This window comes from Staurois parvus, unplaced genomic scaffold (genome assembly GCF_062004578.1).
Source record: "Staurois parvus isolate SC_StPar_1 unplaced genomic scaffold, SC_StPar_1.0 ptg000050l, whole genome shotgun sequence".
NCBI lineage: Eukaryota > Metazoa > Chordata > Amphibia > Anura > Ranidae > Staurois > Staurois parvus.
Window position 1 is genome coordinate 626,605 of NW_028317846.1, and position 23,543 is coordinate 650,147.

A 23,543-nucleotide genomic window follows, 5' to 3' on the forward strand; every position below is an offset into this window, starting at 1 on the left:
AGGTGGGATGAAATACAGCCTGGTCTGGATATCCCTCCTCTGGAGTCTGGGGTGGTTAGAAGTCAGCCAGAGGTCCCCTTTAGGTGGGATGGAATACACCCTGGTGTGGATATCCCTCCTTTGAACACTGGGGTAGTCACCTGGGTTCCTTGAGATTTAAAGGCTCGATGCAGAGCAAAAAAGAAGAGTGCCCATAGTGTAGTAATTGGTAATGCAAAGGTTTATTGTGCAAAGATATGAGTATTAAAATATCGAAACATCCATGGGGTTAGGAGCAAATGCAGCATAAAGCTGCCTAATACACTGACCAGCTAAAAAGTCAAGATGGCCACCGGACCTCTGTGATCCGGCGGTGTGACCGCACGGCGTGCGGCTCCTCCTTAACGCGTCTCGTACCAACGTACGTTGTCAAAAGGGGTGTGCCATTGCCGCCGGACGTCAGCTGTCCTCCTTTTATGGCCCCGAGATTGGAATCTTACCTGCTAGCAGAACACAGTGATTGCTGCCGGCGGCTATAGCCACTGGCAGTAATCGCATACAAACAAATCTGACAGGTTGGTTGTACTGAAGTCGATTTGATGGATTGACTTCAGTTCAACCAACCTGCCCATAGATGGCTTGAATCTTGAATCTCGGCTGCTCCCTGCTTAACCGATGAGGTTTGATCCCTCTAAGGCCAGCTTAAGCTAAATAAGGTGAGCGCTTTAAATTTAGAACAGTGATGGTGTTTGTTGCAAAGCATTAGAAGCTTTACCAACAATTTAAATGAAATGGGCAAAACGTCTTTTTTCTTTTTTTTTTGGACAGAGTGGAAAGGGATTTGAACACCTGATAGGTTTGTATTGCTGCTCATGCCCCTGGTAAAATAAAATAAAAGAAAATCCCACATTTTGGATTGACAGCAGAACAGGAAAGAGGTGAAATCTCCCAATGAGAACACTAGTTCTGGTGACCCTGGTCACACCCCAGGATTTCCTCACTTCCTTTTTTAGCTATGGTATAGGAAGGGAAGACTTCCTGTCATGTACAGTTGGCAAAAACTGACAGGGGTTATACCACTCCCATACTCTCTCCAAAATGAAAGAGAGACGTTTGCCTATAGTTCTACGTTAAATATTGTATTTGCCGTGTGCATCCAGGCATTTTTATATAACTGACAAAACCCCCTAGTTCTCTACTTGCAGCCATGGCAACAGAACTCAGTTTGTTTATATAATTTACAAGAACCCACTAAATCATATAATTGGCACTCCCAGCAGACAGAGTTTTATAACTCACAATGAATATGGTACTGCTCCATAGACCATTGCCATCCCCTTCTTCACACTCCTCCAGGGCCCCTTCCTTACACATGCCACACAAATCTACTTTGGAGCCATGTACCAGTTCCTTGTAGTTAAAATCAAAGTTATTGCCCCAGCACAAGAAAGATAGACATTCCTTCCAGTCGTCTTTACCAATGTATTTTATCTTTTGGTGGTGAAATGTGTCAGAAGACAGCTGGGTGGAGCATCTGTATTTGTGCTAAACATATATTGGCAGCACAACATGATCTTAAAAATAATGCACAAGAATTTAATAAAATGATCATTCACAGCAGTAAATTGTGACATTTGGGGCCACGCAGGACCCCTTCATCAGGCATGTCTATATTTGTGCTGGTGCAGTAATTTGCTTTTAACTACAAGGAACTGGTGTGCAGCTCCAAACCAGAAGTGTGCTAGACACAGAGCTTAAAGCAGAACTAAACTCTGCTATTCTATACAGCCAAGGAAGTTGCCATCTTGGCCTCTGTTTGATCTGCGGGTACTAATGTGCCACACTTGTGATCAGTTATGATGCCAGGCACTTAATAACTTGACCATTCGGTCAAGCAACTGTGATGGTTATCATTTATGGCATGCCTTGATTGTAACTGTTTTGGGAAACTTTTAAATCAACGGGCATAGTTTTGCTTTAAGATGAAATTATAGACAGCCAGTTGTATGGAGTAATACACTTAGACTGGACTAGACGTTTCATGTGTGTGAAGAAAGTGTCTCCACTGCAGTTACATAGTTAGTCTGGCTGAAAAAAGATACAAGTCCCATCATCTAGTTCAACCATAAAAAGGGAAGGAAAAAAATGTAAATCTATACCTACAGTTGATCCAGATGAAGACAAAAAAAAAACCCAGCAAAGCATGATCCAATTTGCTCATGCAGGGGAAAAAATTCCTTCCTGATCCCCCGAGATGAAATCAAATATTCCATGGATCAGCTTTACCTATAAATGTTAGTATCCAGTTATATGTAGCACCTCCAGGATGCCCAGATAGCATTAAAGTGGTCCTGAGTACCCCTACATGTGGTGATCCACTCTTCAGCCTCCATTATCTCCTTCACCTTCCCAATCCAATCTTCCCGGCTGGGGACACAAAAGCTCTTCTAGTGGACAGGAACAAGGCATTTTGCTGCATTGAGGAGGTGAGGGAGAGCTCAGTGTTTCTAGCGAGAAAAAGGTATGTTGGGGGTGTGAAGTAAAAAATGTTTAGGAGAGAGGGGGAGATCTATGTCCACAATCTCTGCTATGTGGTCCCAAATGTCCACCCAGAAAGGGGAGAGCACAGGGCAATCCCACCAAATGTGGAGGAATGTACCTCTCTATCCACAGCCTCTCCAGCAATTAGATCTGGGCAGGTGCAGTGGGTACATGGTACCTTCTCGACAACAATTTGTAGCTATGCTCCTGAGTCTTAGAATCAATAGAACTGGAATGCATCAACTGATATAGGTGTTGCAGTTGCTCATCCGTAAACTCACACTCAAGGTCTCGTTCCGATATCCCCTGATATATATCGGCTTAGGATTGGAGGTAGCTGAAGCAGGTAGTTTATAGAGGCTGAAATCATATGTGGATGGACCTTTTCAAGCCCACAGGCACTCTAAGCTTGTAAAGGTGGGCCTAATCTGAGTTAGTGAGACAGAGGGGTCAATGGCTTGAAAAAGTATATCATCTGCGTAGGCCGAGAGTTTGTGCTCCGTTGAGCCTACCAGAACTCCCTTGATGTTTTGGTTAGCCCGGATTTCCCGAAGTAAGGTTTTCAAGACCAAAGTGAACAGGAGAGGGAAAAGTGAGCACCCCTCTCTTGTGCCATTCCTGATGGGGAACAACGCAGAAAGGGATCTGTTGACCCTAAATTGTGCGGTTGGGGAGGTATAAAGCATGGCAATCCAGGTTAGCATCAGGGGACCTAGGCCCAGCCTCTCCATGACAGCCCTAAGAAAGCTCCAGTCCACCCTATTGAAAGCCTTCTCAGCGTCAGTAGAAAGAATCAGATAAGGAGGGAGATGATCATGCGTATGTGCCCAGTGAACAAGCTGGATTGCCCTTATGGAGTTTTTTCTAGGTCCACGTCCCATAATAAATCCCGTTTGCTCGGGGTGAATTATAGAGGGAAGGAGGTGAATTATCAGCCGGTTGGTGAAGATTTTAGCAACAATCTTTAAGCCGGTGTTAAGCAGGGAAATTGGACAATAGTTCTGAGGAAAAGTATGGTCCTTCCCTTCTTTCGGGAGGACAGTGATGTGTGCTAATAATAAGGTACCTGAAGGGATGTGACCTTGGGAAGCTAGGGAGTTAAAGAACTTGACACATACGGGATTTGAGCAGAGGGAAGAACCTCATATAGTAAACTTTAGTGAAACCGTCAGGCCTGGGCTTTTCCCATTTGACAGAGACTTCACAGTTGCTAATAGCTCCTCTGGAGAGATAGAATGTTCTAATTCCGCCCGTTGTTCGGAGGATAGGGTGGAGAGTCCCAAAGAGGAGAGAGAGGCCTCAATACGGGACTTCTTCTGCTAGACATCTAAAGGAGAGAAGGAAGAGTCCAAATCATACAAGGCTGCGTAATAGTTGGGAAACAATGAAGCAATTTTAGAGGTGTGGTGTGCCGCAACCCCCGAGGGGGAATGGAGTCTATGAACAAGAGTGAAAGTGTGGCATTTACGTAGCGCCCTTGCAAGCATCCTTCCACACCTGTTACTGTGCTCATTATGAGCACAATATTGTATTGGTGCGTGATGTAACGAAGTTGGCGTCAAATTCGGTGGTCCAAGAGTTTAGAGAAGAGCTTGTGTAGTTCCGCCAGGCGTCGTTGAGTGTCGGGGTCAGCCTGTTGCTTATGTTGCAGCTCTGGTTTTTGTAAGACAGTAAGGACTCGATGGAAGTCTGCCTGTCTTGCCTTCTTAAAGTGTTACTACACCTAGGACCCTGCATTCACGATATCTGGTCTCTCGCAGTACACAGAACATGATCGTGCAATTATTTTAGTAAATATAAACTGCTAATTACCTTTTCTCATCAGCAGTTAGAGCAGTCTTCTGACTTCTATCAGTGTTCAGCAGAGCACTAGTTAAAGCTTTTAGGAGGAGTTTTCTTTCTGCTCTAGGAGGATGCAAAACCCCAACCTCTATCTGAACAGTGCTAATAAGCCCTGTGCTGATCTCATGCACTCTCCCAAGACCAAAAAAAAAAAAACCTCTCTAGCAATACACACTAAACTGAGCATGTGCAGAATGGCTACAGTTCATTCTGTCTTATCAGGAGAAAAACAAGAGGAGGAGCAAAGAAGTCAGGATCAAGCTGCCTTTTTACACAATGCAGAGGGTTAATCCCTTGGTTCCACAATGAGTGTAACAATCATGCTTTACTGCATCTGCAGACTGATGTTACTGTTGTGGGTTTAGTAACACTTTAAGCCTGGAGTTCTGAGCAATGAGAGTACCTCAGATAAACACCTTATGGCCTTCCCAAAGAACACCATCACTGACCTCCTCAGTGTTATTCTCTGCAAAATAATGCGTTAGAGTGTCTGAGGCTTCCACTACCACAACAATATCATTCAGCAGGTTTTCATTTCGCCATCCAGGTCTTTTTAAAACAATCTGCTGATCTGGCCAGAAACAACTCTTGAGGGAGTCTATTTCACATTTTCACAGCTCTTACTGTGCAGAAACCTTTCTGTCCAGTGATACTTGGGGTGTGGTAATCCCTATTGCAGTGACAAACTGGTGATAGTTATACTGGGGATGCAGAATTTCTTACTATAGTATTAGGGCTGAAAATAGTGATACTATGGGTACAGTATTCTTATTACGGTAATGTAGTGGATGTTAGGGGTTCTAGGTGTATGGTATTCCTTACAGTAATGGAGCTGTTGTTGGGGATACTAGGGGTATGGTATTTACTATTACAGTAATTGAGCTGATGTTAGGAACACTAGGGGTATGGTATTTCCTATTTGCAGTAATGGAGCTGATGTTAGAGATACTAGGGGTATGGTATTCCCTATTCTAGTTATGGAGCTGATTGTAGGAATACTAGAGGTATGGCATTTCCTATTACAGTAATGGAGCTGATGGTAGGATTACTAGGGGTATGGTATTTCCTTTTGCAGTTATGGAGCTGATGGTAGGGATACTAGGGGTATGGTATTTCCTATTACAGTAATTGAGCTGATGGTAGGAATACTAGGGGTATAGTATTTCCTATTACAGTTATGGAGCTGATAGTAGGGATACTAGGGGTATGGTATTTCCTATTACAGTAATGGAGCTGATAGTAGGGATACTAGGGGTATGGTATTTTCTATTACAGTAATGGAGCTGATGGTGTGGATACTACGGGTATGGTATTTCCTCTTACAGTAATGGAGCTGATGGTAGGAATACTAGGGGTATGGTATTTCCTATTACAGTAATGGAGCTGATAGTAGGGATACTAGGGGTATGGTATTTTCTACTACAGTAATGGAGCTGATGGTATGGATACTAGGGGTATGGTATTTCCTATTTTATAGTAATGGAGCTGATGGTAGGAATACTAGGGGTATGGTATTTCCTATTACAGTAATGAAGCTGATTTTAGGGATACTAGGGGTATGGTATTTTCTATTACAGTAATGGAGCTGATGGTATGGATACTAGGGGTATGGTGTTTCCTATTACAGTAATGGAGCTGATGTTAGGGATACTTAGGGTATGGTATTTCCTATTATAGTAATGGAGCTGATGGTAGGAATACTAGGGGTATGATATTTCCTATTACAGTAATGGAGCTGATGGTAGGAATACTAGGGGTATGGTATTTCCTATTATAGTAATGGAGCTGATGGTAGGAATACTAGGGGTATGGTATTTCCTATTATAGTACTGGGCTATGGGTACAATATGTCTTACTACATTACTGGGACCGATGTGTTTTTAGCAAAGGAAAAACCTTTAAGTTTGCCCTTATTTTTGCCTCATTGTGAAGTACACTGGAATCTGCTGAATATAAGAATATGATCTGCAGTAAACTGCTACAATTCTTGCAATGTATATAGCTGACTTGAATGTGATTGTGTTTTCCCCCGCCTTAACCGAATAAGGTTTTCACTTTGAGAGCTTTCCAAATGCTATGCGCTCGTCTTTCCAGTGGGTGATTTTAGGATTGGGATATTAGCAGCAATGCTCATTTCCATGGTCTTGTTGCTGCACATCTTTCTGTTATTTAATCTAGCGATTACACAGGCCTCTTTGTCAGCCCATTCTCACTGCCCAAAGTGCTATGAACAATAGGGGCATAATTATTTATACAGTTCTGTAGGAATGGAAAATAATTAGCCTATCATGAGAAATAGAGAGACTTGTTCATCTAACTATTAAAGAGTACTTTGCCTTGTTACAATGATTTTGAATGTGAAGTTTTGTTGGAGATTTGCATTGCAGCCATACAGGGTTTGTCTCATAGCGTTCAAAGAAGAGAACAGGAATTGATCGTTCCTAACTATGATACAACAAGAGTACATTTGACTGCTGAGAATATGAGCACAGCAACTAAGAATACTCATGACTACTTATACACAATTGGATGATTCTGATCTTAAAGCTGAACTCTAGGCAGAAACTCGCTGATTAATGTAATCATTAGAACACCTTGAGATGTATCTTAATTGCAAGTAATGTAAGTACCTGAATTTTGCTTGGTATCAGCCTCTTGCAGTCTACTGGACAGCAAAGCTCACGAGAAGGGAGAAGCAGCACCAGGAGCCAATCAGGCTTTGAAGAATGTGGGGAGGAAACCTTTGAGTGAAAGACTAACTGTAGTAAAAAGAGATCAGGTTCTCTCCCCTGCTAAGCAGGCCTGCACTATGTGGCAGAGCTGTGTAAATCTCAGGACTGGATGAAAAAGAAATATATCCTTTGGCAGGTAACCTTGTTATTTGTGTGTGTCCAGCAGCAATCACTAGCTGTGCAAACAGCCTCATAGCTGTGGCAAACAACAACCTGTCATTGAAGTGTACTGGCTGGGCAGCAATAGCTAGCCACTCACATCTGTCAAACACAGCAGCAGCAATCAGTAGATTCCTGTTGCTGCCATTCACATTGTGGTAAAATGCTTGTGTGAATGTAGCTTTATACTGAAAAGAGTTCTAACAAGTTCACTATAGAAATGTTTGCAAAGTGACGGATTGCACCTGTTCCAAGAATCAAGAGAGCAATAGAAGGGCAACTAGTGGTAGAAGCTCTAGAACATAACACGAAAGGTTCAGTACGACTGTGCGCTAATGATTTCATGGCTCCTGATTTTCTTCAGAGTAATTCTAGAACACCGCCAGGCACTGATAAGATGGAAAGTAGATTCAGCAAGACCTCCATTTATTTAGTTGAACTGACAGTATTGCTGGTTAAATCAACACATTTTATTCATGCTGTTTGATTAAATAAAAATATCCAAGTGATATTGAAGACAAATATTTATTCTATCCAGCTATGAGGCTCGTTAACGCTCTGTGTTGAAAGCAACAGATAAAAAACCATTAAGAATTAAGAAGTGTGTTAAAAGAGAGCTCGTCATGTAACAAGAAAATTGCCTACCACCCTGTCCTGATGAAGTGAGTCCCTAATTGTCAAAGCAATGGTTACATGTTTGTAGTAGGGGGAAATTGCTTGTAGTCTCCTACGTATGAAGGACTGCCCTTAAAGGTATGAAGATTAGATCCTAAGAGCATCACCACAAAAAACAGAGAGCAGCCATGATTCTTGAGTTCAAAGGTGTTACAATTAGAGAAGAGCAAAATAAGTTGTGCAAGCACTATATCACACAGATATAAATGCTGTGCATTGCAGTTCTGCATTACCACAGGTGCAATTTTGTTTTTTACATTGTGATGAGTTAAGAGCCCATTCAAAATGAATAGGCTGCTTAATGCAACCTTGTCACCATCTTAAAGTTTACCCTAGCTTTTCTTTCATTCTTGTACCATTCACCATGCTAGAATGGATGTGTTCTCATGCCTAGTGTGGTCAGTTTGAAACAAGAAAGTGGGGGGATTAGCACAGTCACCAGGTATTTCACACAAAGGAAGCAATACAAAGAGGACAGGATAGTTTTTGTATTTCAATGGTTTTTATTAATTTATAACAATTAACACAGGAGCAACAAATCACGCCCACGCAGGGGCTATCAATTGCACATAGAAGAATTAGAAAATGAGAGAAATCAGTGCTCTAACACCAACAGGGCAAAAGATTAGTAAGTACATCATGTCACTAATAGATGATTTATGAGCACTTGGTAAAATATTTTTTTAGAGGAGTATTTCATGTGGAATTATTTTGATATTTATTTGGAGGAGATTGATTAGTTGAAATTATCTATTTAAATATTTTTTGGTATTTATACACTTTTATTAGTTATTTGTATCATAATTTGAATTAATTTAATGGTAATAATTTAATTATTATTTATTGAGAAGTATTTAGGAGCGCAACATATATTTGTAGGGCAAAAGATACGCCCACAGAGGGGCTATCAATGGCACTTAAATAACAAAACATAAATATAACACTGATAATAACTCAGACTAAAGGCAGCTATCCACGGCCACACGACAGGATAGTTTTTAACACAATTGGACGGTAGAACAACACATATCAGGAATATGAAATGTTGGGGTTACAAACAATTTTTAAGTTCTGCTTTAAGAAAAGTTAAAGATTTAATGCCTTCCAAAGAAGACTTTTAATATTTACCTGCTCCACTGCCCATGCAACTATCTTTGTGGCTTTGAAGAGATACCGCTGCCTGAAGACTTTTCTGCATTCAAACTATCCCATTGTGTTGGATGCGTGATCCCCCATTTTGAGTGGTGCGGTCCCATCCGCAGGGGATACATTGTTACTACAGGTTCCTCTCAGGTCACTTTACCACATTGTGCATCCAATGTATGAGAATTTGTGCCCATTATAGTATGGCAGTCCTGAGCTAGTGGCAGATCATTCCTGTAATGAATACAAGGCATACTTGTAATGATATTAACAGCTCTTATTCCTAACAGACTTCAGTCCCACCTAAATGCAGCATGTTTGTAGTGATACCAGTACGACACCTGGATTGAATGTAGTAGACTGTTACCATGCACATGTCTTGATAGGATCACTCCTTTAATGTACAGCAGCAATCCACGAAAGAATTGCAGATTAAGTCAATCCATCAGAAGCAAAGCCCTCTTCTACCCTTTCTGGAGATGCAGCGACAGGCCTCTCCTCCCTGGCTGGTTGATTGTCCTCCCAGTTACTGTGAATTATGCTTTGTCACGATGATAGGGGCTGTAAAAGTTTCTATTACAGTGCGAAATGCCTGCTACCTGTGGAGACTGCTATTTGATGTGTAGGACTTTGCTGAATACTGCATGACTTCAGCAAATGAGATGTGAGAAATAGTTTCACGGCTATTTATATTATTAAAGTGGGCCTACCAGCTATTTGCTGCCGGAGAGTAATTTAATTTAGTCTTCTATTTTCTATTCCTGCTGTATAATTTTTGTTTGAAGCTCATCTCTAAAGATATGTGTAAATCTTAGATAGTTTCCTTGCTTTGCTGTCAATATTAACAGGATCTTGTGATGATGTGAACAGTTGTAGGTACCTCTTGGCCCTGTACTAAAAGACATCAAGCTGGGCGATCGAATGTTTCAATGTGGTGTACAGCATCCACTTTGGAGCAGCTCTTCTCGTTCCCCCAAGCACTGACAAAGTGGCTGGTGCAGGAAATTTTATCTTAACATCTTTATTGATTTTATGCATTTCTGTGCATTAGCAGAATGCAAAAACTGACTTGCATATGAAGTAAAAGAAAAGCATATAAAACCATGAAATAAAGACCTTGAGGCAAATTTGAGCATAAATAAAGGAGTGAATAAAGAAAATTAGTAAAATAAAGAGAGCAGAAAGAGATTAAAATGAACAACTGGTTTGACCAATAACCAAATACAGGTCTTATGAAGAAAAAAGAAATAATAAAGTATTCATATTTAAACTGTATTTAAGTCCCCCCAACCCCACAATTTTTTTTTTTTTGGTTATGCATAGAATTATTATTATTATTATACAGTATTTATAAAGCGCCAATAGTTTGCTCAGCGCTGTACATTACAGAGGGGGACAGAACATGTGACAGAACAATAACAATACAATGCAAAACATGAGGGGATCGAGGGCCCTGCTCTTTCGAGCTTACAATCTAGGAGGGAGGGGATAGTGGTACAGGAGGAGATAGCTGTGGGGGATGGAGTGGTAGGAAGAGTGGAGGAGGTCGGCAAGTTAGCAGGGGGTGAGGTAGGCTTCCCTGAAGAGGAGGGTTTTCAGGGTGCGCCTAAAGGAGAGGAGAGTAGGTGATAATCTGATGGGTTGGGGCAGGGAGTTCCAGAGGATGGGTGACACCCTGGAGAAGTCCTGGAGGCGGGCATGGGAGGAGGAGACCAGGGAAGTAGAGAGAAGGAGGTCTTGTGAGGAGCGGAGTGTGCGTGCTGGGCGGTACTTGGATATTAGGTCAGTGATGTAGTTCGGGGCAGTATGAATTTAGAATTTAGAACCCCTGTCTTTTTCACTACTTGGAAGGGCACCTGTCTCCTTGTTTTTTCAGGGGTTCCTTGGCAAAATGCCTACAAATGGCCCAAAAATTGTTTAAAATCCAGCAGGTGGATCAAGCTTGCCTTTTAGTTACACAAAGCCACAGGCTTTAATTGTGCACTTTACAACCTTCCAGTCGTCCACATCCATGCCCCTCTCCATCAGCACTGGGGGTGCTTTTAGCTGAGTGAAGGCGAGATACTGAGGGAGAAGAGAGAGACTGGAATACTAGCCAGTATCTGTGTGCAAAGGAGTGTTTGCTTTTTTAGGACTAAATCACCTCTAATGTTGGGTGTCTTATGTGTGTGAATGTTGCTGCGTTATGGAAAACTCTTAGTTTAGTTTTTTACATTTTAGAATGGGGTGCTTGAGATTGTACAGAATTTTAACCCCTTCACGCCTAAGGGTAAAACAAATCTAAATGCCTAAGCACAATTTTGCAATGTTGACATGTGTTAGTAAAACCGTACATATCATCACAACTACTTTGTACATCCAGGTGAATTATACTGCGTTTTTTTCAGGACAAATTGGGCTTTCATTTGGTGGTAAATGGTAATGGATATCTCCTGATTTTTTTTATTATCAAAGGAAAACTGGCCCAAAATATTAAAAAAATAATAATTTTTTTGTTTAGCTGTGTGTTTCTTGTTACTACCATAACCTACCACCAAAGAACAACCCAAAATAAATTCTCCAGCTCTTGACGATCGCAGCGATACCATTTATGTGTATGTTATTTGTTGTTTGTACCCGTAGTACAGCCCAGAAACAATAGTGCGCATTTTGTTTTTGTCTTTTTTTTTTTTTTTCTTTTCTTGCCTAAAACACAATGACGCTTACATTGACACTAACTGACACTGATACCAATTTTTAAAAAAGCCTGACCTTTGACCCTGACCTTGACCCAAACAATAACATAAACCAATTAATATACACTTATTGGGATTTTTTTTTTTTTAGCAAAGACATATAGCAGAATACATTTTGCCCTAAATTTATGAACAAATTTTATATTTTTAACCATTTCCATAAAGGGCACTTTTACCCCCTTCCTGCCCAGGCCAATTTTCAGGTTTCAGCGCTCTCACACTTTGAATGACATTTGCGCAGTCATACAACATTGTACCCAAACCAAAATTTTATCATTTTCTTCACACAACTAGAGCTTTCTTTTGGTGGTATTTAATCCCCACTTGGGTTTTTATTTTTTGCTAAATTAAAAAAAAAAGACCAAAAATTTTGAAAAAAACACGTTTTTCTTTGTTTCTGTTATAAAAGTTTGCAAATAAATAATTGTTCTTCATAAATTTATTCCAAAATGTATTCTACTACATGTCTTTGGTGAAAATAACCCAAATTACAATTTATTATTTAGTCTGTAGGAAAGTTATAGAGTTCACAAACTATGGTATAGATCTGAATATTGATCAATCCTGAAGTACTGACAGCCAATCTAATTTCTTGAGGTCCAAGAATGTCAGAACAGTACAGATATCCCCCAAATGACCCCTTTTTGCAAAGTAGACAGTCCGACGTATTTCATAACAGGCATGGCGAGTTTTTTGAAGTTGTAATTTTTCGGAAATGAAGAAATAAAAAAAAATGATTTTCACTTTTAATTTTTTCATACGGTCATCAGTGCAGTACAGTGTCAACCTATAACTGGCATGGCGGTGATCAGGGACATGGACTGGTGACCGTACGAAAAAAAAAAAAAAGATCTTTTTTTTTTTTTTTTTTTTTCTCTTGTTTCAAGATTTTTTTTTTCATATTTCACTATGACCAAACTAGTATAATGTTACCATAGTAACATTGTACTACTTTGGGGAAGTGATCTATATATATATATATATTTTTTTTTTTAACGCAATTTGCTTATAACAAAGAATTACTTTTCTATAAGCAAGCATCTACCTGAATGAAATCGATTCATTCAGGCTTTTTTTTTTTCTTAACTGTGATTTGGCCACAGCTAATCACATGACACAGCTGGGCTGTGATTGGCCTAGCTTGTGTATGTGATCGCTGTGACCATTCACAGCTAGACACACTTGTATACAATGGATGGCATGATAGGAAGCCATCCATTATATACAGCAGGTCACATGGTACTGGCAACGGGGCCGGTACACAGATCTGTCATCGGCCGTGTCCGAAATACACGACCGGTGACAAATCGTGCTGCTGCGCAGCTCTGCTGGCAAGCGAACTGCGCATGCCTGAAAGAACGCTTTATGGCGTCCACCCGGAGGGACGAGGGTTTTTGCCGGCCACCATTCGGCCATAGGCCGGGCGGGAACCGGTTAAATTTTTTTATTGGATATGTTTTTTAGCAAAATGACAAAACTAGTTGTTGTTTTTTTTCCCCTCAAAATTGTCAGTCTTTAGTTTGTAGCGCAAAAAAAAAAAAAAAGCAGAGGTGATCAAAAACCACCGAAAGAAAGCTTTATTTGTGGGAAAAGACGCAATATCATTTACGTACAGCATTGCATGAGCACACAATTGTCATTTAAAGTAACACACCACCCTATTGCAAAAAATGGCCTGGTCAGGAAGAGGGAGCGGGGTTAAGTGGTAAATGATGGGAGTAAGCGTGAAATAAGAGATCACCTTGGGATGTCTATTTTCCAAAAAAGGGTCATTTCAGGGGGTTTTGCACTATTCTGGTATTTTTACCTTAACAGAAAGTAAGGGAAACTGTTTTTTTCCAAATTTTTTTTTGCCTTTTTATAGTTAAAAAAAATAAATAATAAAAAGTGGTTATTAAATACCACCAAAGTAAAGCTCTATCTGTTTAGTGAGCAGGATATAAAACTCATTTGGGTACACTGTTGCATGACACTGTAACAGTGTCACAGTGTTGAAAGCAGGTCTAGTAAGGAGGGGGTATTACAGGCTGGTGCTTAAGTGGTTACAGAATAAATACACCTTTATAAAAATACATTTGTTGCTCCTCTTATCATCCATAGTCCTAAAACCACCATTTCTTTGCAGCACATGCCTTATGTGTCGTGTGGATGCATGTGCAAAAGAAACTATGTTGGGGGGGTAGGTCTGTGATATGGTAGTGGGAAAGGTTACAGGAGTGTCTGATGGGAAGCATCCTCATCATTGCTCTAAATGTGCATACTTCTTTTTAGCCCTGCAGGCCAGTCGTCAGCTAGCCCAAAAGCATGCCCATGCAATAGGATGCTGGGGATTTTTTTTTCAGAATGCTGTATGCAGAGAGCCTTATGTCTTCATGTTCCTTTATCAGGAAATTTGTACTGACAGAACTGTTAACTCTGGTAAAACTCTCAGAGGATATACGGGACAAGTAAGAAGGTGAAAGGTTCTATCTGTAAACTTGCTTGATTAGTCTGGCTGTATTAACTGCTTTAAAAGTGCCATTTTTCTTTAAATGCCATGGGTATAGAAATAGAATAGAAATGATTGAGGAGAGGGTGAAGCTCAGCCAGATACTGTAGTAATAAGCAAGACAAAATGTGAATACTCCTAAATCAGTTTATATTTACAGTGAGCATGATTCATTATAATGGACTCTTTGCTAGCAATTAGTGTTATCAGTTATTACCTCTCTTACAGATGGATCAGAGATTTCATAGCAGAACAGATGTTACACTGCATTAAAATATCCTTCAAAGCCTGCAATAATTGTTTCTGCACAGATGTCAGACCTGTGTCTGATCAGGTACTCGCAACCTGCTGTAGGATCTGAGGTTCCTGGCCAGATACCACTACGTGACTTTCTTTGAAATGCCAGTCACATCCTTTTACTGTGATTTGGGTGAGCAGCTTTGCTGATGAATACCAATTCCAGTAGTACCATTTAAAGGTACACATCAGTCAAACATAAACATCTTGCATTACATTGACTCAGTGTACACAGCCTGCCTACTAATTGGCTGTGTTTTATTCTGGTATTCATTTTCTGCATATGGCTGTGCTGCATGCCAGTGCTTTGTAGTTTGCCATGTTATTGTCTTTTTAGTGGCTTTGAATGTTAGCCTGAAAAAATATAGGCACATGTGAGCACCCTGTCCCTGTTGCTACTTAAAGCGGAGTTCCAGTTGAATAAAAAAAAAAAAAAAAAAAAAAGTCAGCAGCTATAAAAACTGTAGCTGCTGACTTTTAAAATACAGACACTTACCTGTCCCTCGGTACAGTGGTGTCCTCACCATGGATGGTTTCACCTGCTTTCTTTTCTCCCTGGAATTTTCACTGTGGGTACCCGGCTGTAATAGCTTGCTGCTTCACAGCCTGTTGCCCAGTTTACATGCGTGAGTAGCGCTGCACTTTGTGAATGGTCCCGTAGTCTTCTAGGACCTGTCACTTGTCCTAGAAGACTACAGAGAGGGAGGGGGGAGGACAACTTTCACTTCTGATCGCCTTAGGCAATCGCAGTGGAAGTGGCAGCAGATACCTGTCAAATTTGGGTACCCGCTCCGCAATGGTGCCAACCCTTATGGGGAGCGGGGACAAAGGCTTAAAGAGGAACTTCCCCTTTTGGGTGAAGCTCTGCTTTAACTAACGTTATGTGACCAAACACTGCAGTCCTTCATGCTTCATTTGTCCATCTACAAAACCCCTTACCAACTACTGAACTTCTGCTGTACTCAGTAGTTGGTCAGTGCGTGTCCCTATCTGGTAGTGTCTCAGTGGCACCATGTTGGTGACTTATGGAGGAGAATTACTAAAACTGGAGTGTGCAAAATCTGGTGCAGCTCTGCATAGAAACCAAGCAGCTTCTAGGTTTTATTGTCAAAGCTTAATTGAACAAGCTGAAGTTAGAAGCTGATTGGCTGCCATGCACAGCAACACCAGATTCTGAGTGATTCAGTTTTGTAGATCTCTGTCATTGTGTTCTTGTTAAAGTGGACATAACCCTTCCTGCCTTGCAGCGGGTCTGTGAGAGCCTCTTGTAGGACAGTTTATTTTACGTACTGTTTTGTATATCTGCATAGGATGCTCCAGTCATTTACAGCTGGGTAGGTTAGGGGGGAGGTTTTGCCTAAGGACATTCCCCCTTGACCTGGATTTCCTCATCCTACAACGCCCAAGGCCTTCAGACAGTGAGAGCCAACCACCATGTCCTAATGCCTCTAGCGGAGATTCGGTCATGGTCTCCTTTGGATTGGCAGGCTGTCTCACTTCTCTAATGCAGTTTCTCCTCCTTGGGACCGTGGCTAAGGTGGTGTTTACCCCATGCCAAATCAATGCCAGGGCAGTGGCTTACCTCACCCATGGGGGAAAATTCTCATGCCTGGTACTTACAGGGCAGTAGATTTGCTGCTGTCCTTCCTTACCCACCATATGGCCCAGACATGGTAGATTGACAGACGGAGTTTCTCTAGTTACTCCAAGGTATTAGGACTCTGTGTGGGTTGCCAGAGGTGGACCTACTAATCTTCATATTTGGCCACAAGCTTGGCTGCTTTTTCTCCAGCAGCAGAGATCGCCCTAGCCTTCACAATGGAAGCTCCTCTGTAGGTTCAGTTTTCCTGTAGGCTACAGAACCAACTTTTGAGCCTATCTTCACACATTTCAGTTTCTAGTATCAGTTTTGGGTGTAATGCCTGGTACACACTATCAGGTCTTTTTGTTCAACCCAGCAGGCTGAACGAAAAAAAAAAAACTGAAGAGCTCAGGAGGAGCTCGCCATACTATCTGATGTGAGCTATTGTGTTATGACAAGGGGAACTACCCCCTCCCCCACCAGAACACACTGTTCAGCACTCGCAGCCATTGGCTGCCAGAACTGATCAGATGCTGGTTTTCCAGTATGCCTGTTTGACAGAAGCCAGCCATTCGTCAGGCTTCTCTCAGACAGACTGGTGTATGGGGCTTAAGGGGCTCCACTTCTTTCTGGGCTTTCCGTTTCCCAATGTCATCTGAGCTTGTTGGCGTTTGTCGGCTGTGTTGGCCACCCTTAAGTTGGACTGCTTTTGAATGCCTCATGGTTTATGAATACTATGTCTTGTATTGTACAATTATACAAAATAGGATTTTTGACTCTGATAAAATCTGTTTTTTTTTTTGGAGTACAACACAAGACTCAGGTTTCCCCCTCTGTTATTTATGATCTCCCTTTTGCTTGCTACAGAACCATGGCCAGCTGGGAGTGGGAGGGTTTATATGGGGGATGTCCCTGCAGCTTTCTTTTTTTTGTCCGATCACCTAAAGGTGGTAGCATATATCTCAGGGATAATGAATGATGTGTCCTGTACTGAACACCAAGAAAAGTTTTTTTTTTTTGTTGTTTTTTTGTGTGTGTGTGCTAGGTTTTCCGATATTTTGGCAAAATTAGAATATCATGACAAAATGCACATTTACTCTACATTTTAATCCCTTTTAAAAACTGTCCTACCTAATGAACTGCAGAGCTCTACCCATATCCCACCCCCATCTGTTCTTCACAACATTTGGGCTTTAGTTCCCCTGCACAGTGCATCTGTCTTGACTGCCAAGAACCTGTACACACATGGTATATAGGGAAAGGGCTCTTGGGAGTTTCAGTTCTAGGGGGCATACCCTATATTGGGCACTGAGCTCCCAGTAGAAGACCCTGCACAAATGTTACAAGCCTTGAGATGTTCTAGGGAGCAAAAAGGAGTTTCTCACTACAGGAACAAGGGGCAGAAAAACAATAAAGGGGGAGAATTGGGTTTGGGGTTACAATTTTATAATGTGTGGACATGCCCCTTAATGTGTATGTAAACCCTCACCTTGTAAAACAACCCATTCAGTTTAAAATAGAAAGAAAGGCAGAACATTTGTATATATGTATATTAAAAAAAATTATAAATACTTTTTTATATATACACATTTATATAAGTGATTACATACCCTCTGTTCTCAATTGGTGCAGAATCTTAGAGAGCTGAGGGAGGAGAAACAGTAGTACACTAGTCTTCCCAGTGTATGGCTGTACACGTCTGTGCGTGTCAGTACAAGTCTGAGCTTTGGATTAGCTCCCAGCACAGCCAGAAAACGGTGCTCTCCGTGTTCAGTTTTTAGTAGGAAAACAGAGGAACTGGCAGAATACCAGGTATTTCACACAAAGGAAGCATACAAAGAGAACAGGATACTTTTTCATACAAGTAAACAGGCACATATCAGGAATATGAAATGTTGGGTTTACATATTCTTTAAGTGCATTTCCATTTCTTAAGTGGTACACTGTGTTGGAAAATGCATATGTGTGGACAAGCTCTCAGGCTGGCCATTAACATGCACCTATCTCTTAAGGATGATTGAGCACCTAGTGGTGACTGCTTTGCATGCACAATACTTCTGTGCCCTTCACAGGCAAAGTCACTGTCTAAAGCTCAAGGACTGCTTTCTAATGATAGTGTGTAGCTTTTTAAATGAAAGAGTTGCTGTATATTTGGATATATCAGGAATATATTCATGCAGAATGCTATTGAAAGATCCATATTATAGAGAAGGGGCAGGAGTTAGAGTTTACAAGGGATGCTTAAAACTGGGAACCTTGCCCTACATATATCAAGCTTTTTTAAAAGCCTTTATAAGGCCACTCAAAATTAGATTTCTCATTAGATTTGATCTTTAAGAGCAGCAAAATGTGCAATTTATACAGGTAGAGGACCTACTTAATCTATTAAAATCATATTGAAGATGTTTTACTTGCATTAAACAGTCAAACTTTATTGGCCTGAAAGATCTTATCGGAAATAAAAATTTTACTGTGTCTCTAGTCTAAAGCTGGCCATACACAGATTTCTTTCATTCAGCCTGTGGGCCAAGTTGAAGAAATCTAATAGATTCCTCCATCCATGCTAAACTTGCAGATGGATACATTGCATTCATAACATATTCAGACCCCCTTCGCCTTTTTAATTTTATTATGTTTCAGCCTAATACAAGTTGTTTAAATTCTTTTTTTTCTCATTAATCTGCGCTCAGTACCCCATAATGACAAATTGAATTTTAGAAATGCCTGTGAATTTATTAAAAAGAAAAAATTGAAATGTTACATCTACATGTCAGACCCTTTACTCAGTACTTTGTTAAAGCATCTTTGGTAGAAATTACAGCCTTGGGTCTTTTTGGGAATGACGCAACAAGCTTTGCACACTTGGATTGGGGGATTTTCTGCCATTCTTCTTTGCAAATCCTCTCAAACTCAGTCAGGTTGGATGGCGACCTTTGGTGGACAACCATTTTCAGGTCTCTCCAGAGGTGTTCAATAGTGTTCAAGTCAGGGCTAGATCTGGGCTTTATGGGTGAATGGCTAGACAGAAACCTCTCCTCCGTGCAAAACACATGAAAGCCCGCTTGGTGTTTGCAAAAAAGCACCTGAATGACTCTGTGAGGAACAAGATTCTCTGGTCTAATGAAGCCAAGGCTGAACTGTTTGGCCTCCGTTCTAAACATTGTCTGGAGGAAACCAGACACCACTCATCACCTGCCCAATACCATACCAACAGTGAAGCATGGCAGTGGCAGCATCATGCTGTGGGTTTTTTTTTTCAGAAACAAAGACTAGGAGACTGGTCAGGGTTGAGGCCGAATGGAGCAAATACAAAGATATCCTCAATGAAAACCTGTTCCACAGAGCTCAGGACCTCAGACTGGGCCAGAGGTTGCCAAACCAATATTCCAATATGACAACGATCCTAAGCACACAGCCAAGAATGTCCTAGAATGGTCCAGCCAGAGCCCTGACTTAAACCCTATGGAGCATCTCTGGAGAGACCTGAAAATTGCTATCTGCCAATGGTCCCCATCCAACCTGACTGAGCTTGAAAGGATTTGCAAAGAAGAATGGCAGAAAATCCCCCAATCCAGGTGTGAAAAGCTTGTTGCGTCATACCCAAAAAGACTTGAGGCTGAGTAAAGGGTTTGAAATGTAGATATGATATTCCAGTTTTTTTTCTTTAATAAATTCACAGACATTCCAAGAATTTTCTTTTCACTTTTGGTACTGAGTGTAGATTATTGCGAAAAAAATGAATTTAAGCAACCAGTCTACAACATAACATCTGAAAAAGTGACGGTGTCTGAATATGTTATGAATACACTGTATGCATTGTAATGTTTAATTATTTTCATCATTGCATGCTTACTCTTAAAAAGCAAATTAGTTACTGCATGTAGCCAGTTGCTCTTCCTCGGCATGTTGAAGCTAAGCAGTTTCCGAAACAGAATGTTTTAGATGGTCAGATATGTTGTAATGGCAGGGTGGGCACAGACACCTCCTTTAGAGTTCCAAACTTTGCCCTGTAATATTCACCCTCCTCCCGCATTGCATAGAGAGTAATAATTTTGTGGTTTCAGCATCTCTTCATTTTAAAATAAAGTTATTTCCATTTGACTGGTTTTCTTCAGTGGTAGTTTGTCCCAAAGCCAAATAGCTGTGTGAGAACCCCAGGCAGGCACTGTAGTTCTCTGGATCTCAGGCCATGTAATAATTAACAGATAATGTAGCTAAACAGGTTAACTACCCCATAAGTAGTCGGATAATGGCAGTTTCCAGTTGGATGCGTCTCACATCTGTTTGTTACCTGACTTTTTCCCCTTTAAAGTGGATCTTCACTCAAAAAGTAAAGACTTGCTGTTTTATAGGGAACATCTAGAAATAACTGTACCTGAGCAGTACCCTGAAAAAGTACCTTTGTCTGGAATACCACTTAAATATAGCAGTACATTTTCTGTAATATAACTGTGCCTAGGCATTCTGGTTCTTTTACCTCATAGCCTTATTACTGCCTCTATGGAAGGCTGCCTTTGACTGCTAGTCCCATGAGATTTGAAGTGAGATTTGATAATGTCATTACTCCGCTGCTTTTTGGAAAGGAAGCTGTACTTGAGCACCTGCAGTGTAAAGACCTGCCTACTTTTGCTTCTTGATGGACCTCTTCTGTTTCTTGATCATTATCCCACTAGTCATCCAGTCAGTGATCAGAGGGGCAGCTTTGACACATGACAGGAAGCAAAGCCTTGCCTTTATCAAGATAGTGATCTCTACACAGAGGCACAATGTGGAACAAGACATTGTCAGTATTGGGGGAAAAGATCACCTGCATGGGCCTACAGGTAACATTGGTGGCTAGTCCTTTGCTCTCTGCATGCCTTTTTTGGGCATAGCTTCCACAGTACAGTTTTTCCGTAAGTTGATCCAGAGCTGTATTTACTGAAATTTTCTGCCAATGTCCGTTATGCTATTACTGGTAATAGATGCTGGTAGATTTTACTAATGCTTTTGAATCAAATCCTGTCCGCATTAGTCTTGTACACCCCACACAGTAACAAGACAGATATGCTTAGAACTTTTAGCTAGGAAAATAACATGAATCATGCAGATATACATCTGCGGACAAGCATTGTGATTTTTTTGCCCCCCATTTTTTTTTCTCTCCATGGGCCACCCACCATGGAGATGGCATAGTGCTATTCTACCTGCACAATATAACTTTGTCCTCGTGACATGTTCCCTTTGGAATACGCCCTCCCTCTTTCTTTAATGTATGTTACTGGTGAACTTTAATCGGTGCAAATGCCATTACTACCTTACTCCATCATTTTTCTTTTCTCTTGAATGTACTTTACTGTTGTGTTACTGAACCCTTTGTGCCTTGAGTGATGAACACAACACTCTTTAACTCCCTGTAGTATTTAATAAAAATATTGAAATTGAATCATACAGCCGCAATAAATCTCCTTCCTAATAGCAACATCCAAAAAATGATCTCCTTTCAGCAGCAGGCTCTATGGCAACGATCTTACCATGCTTAGGAGAGCAAGGAACAGATGTGGACACCAGTGGCGTTCCCCCACCTACAAGGATGTCAAAAATTTTCAATAGTAACCAAGGTAACTTCCAAATGCCACTTTTAAAAAGCACAAATTGGACTCAGCAGGATTATAATTGTCCGTGTTTTTGTGTCCGTGCCTTAGAAGTGGTGACTAATTCCTCATTACGAAAAGAGCTGTATGAAGTATGCCTCCTCTGCTTGCTTTTATCGCACTCCCCTCTGGTGATTGGACGAGTGGACCAGCATTGTCCTGGGAGCTGGTGCAGAAATGTGTACTTTCCTGCATCACTGTCATTAGTCAAGGGACTTTTAAGAGGGTCAAGTTAACCACTGACTGCTGAAACCGACATGGCTTAGAAATGTCAAGCATCAGTGTTTCATGATGTTCCTTTCATTTCTGTGTTTTGTTTTATGTGGTTAATAGTATGTCCTTATCTGGCCTTTAATTAACCAGTGTCCTTGTCACTTTATTAGAAAGATATTCAGATAAAAATTACCAGCTCGCCTTGCACTTGAGTCTTGACCCTCCTAGCTCCTTCTCTGAGACAGATTAGTCTAAGGCTGGCTTTACACCTATGCATTTCATTACACTGCAATAATGTGCTTGTACATTACTATGTGTTACCATAATGACCACAACCTCAGCACCCAGCTACAGTAAGGCCTCGTTCACACCATACGTGCAAAAAAACTGATGAAAATTGGTGCAAAGATTTCACTGGCACAGATAACTGTTTACATCAGTGTTCGTGCATGCTTCAATGCGTTTTATGCACATTGCAGATTCCTGCGCAGAAAAAATTTGCACTTGATACTTGTGGTATGAACAGGGCACATAGAGAATAATTAATTTTGTTGTGCCCTTTCAGAATGCGTGCAGAGAAACTGATGTCTCTGCACCATGGTGTGAGCGAGCCACCAGAGGCTCTGCAGAGCCACACAACGCACATGCTATGCATTGTGGCGCATTGCCTTTACAAAATTTTGCAGGGATGTTTTTTCATCCAATGATGTGCCTTCTACATGAATGAGCTGCCTCAAGGTGGAACTGACCTGAAAACGTTAAGATCTGCAGCGTTATAGGGACAATTTAGAAATATTAATTAGCAGTACATCAAAAAAATTACTTTTTTGTATTGCAATTCTCACTTGATAGCAAGGCACTTCCTGGTATATGAGTGTGCCTAGGCACTCCTGTGCCTACAACCTCATAGCTATATATCTGCAGTGTGAAATCTTAGGCACTGCTTACTCTTCCTGCTAGTCTCAAGAGATTTGAAGTGATTTTTGGTAATGTCACTACTGTGCTGCTCAATGCTTTCCTGTCTGGAAACTCTAGCATGAGGAAGTAAAACCCTTCCTTCCAATTTGCTGTAACACCTTTGTGCTTAAATTGGGGCACAGTGTGTAACAATAACCAGTGAAGAGAGTATTAGATGACCAGGTAATGTGTGGTAGGCTCTTTAGTGTTGTCACGCAATGCAGATGCCTGTCCTTCCTTGGACACAGCTCTCCTTGCATACTCCAATTCAATCTGAATATAATGCTTTTCTGAAATCCTGCTAAGTTTTACACAATTAGTGAAAATTAATAATTGCTGTTGAATGTAAACCAAATTTTAGTTCAGGCTCATTGGCACTCTACCCAGGGATATTTCATTCACCGCCATTGTTCGTGTGGAAGGATTATATTACTCTCCTGTCTTCTAATGACAACTTTATTTTGCACGTTTTGGATGGATTGAGACTATGCATGGATTTTTGCCCTGTTGCTGGAAATATTCTTTGGAATTAATTTATGGACAGTTTAGAGGTGCATTTGGCTCTGA

General features: G+C 41.0%; 1 protein-coding gene across 1 annotated transcript in view; it reads left to right on the forward strand.

Moving 5' to 3' along the window:
* DDX10 (DEAD-box helicase 10) overlaps window positions 1-23,543 on the forward strand; it is a 301,809-nt gene that overhangs the window by 170,091 nt on the left and 108,175 nt on the right. The window lies entirely within an intron of this gene.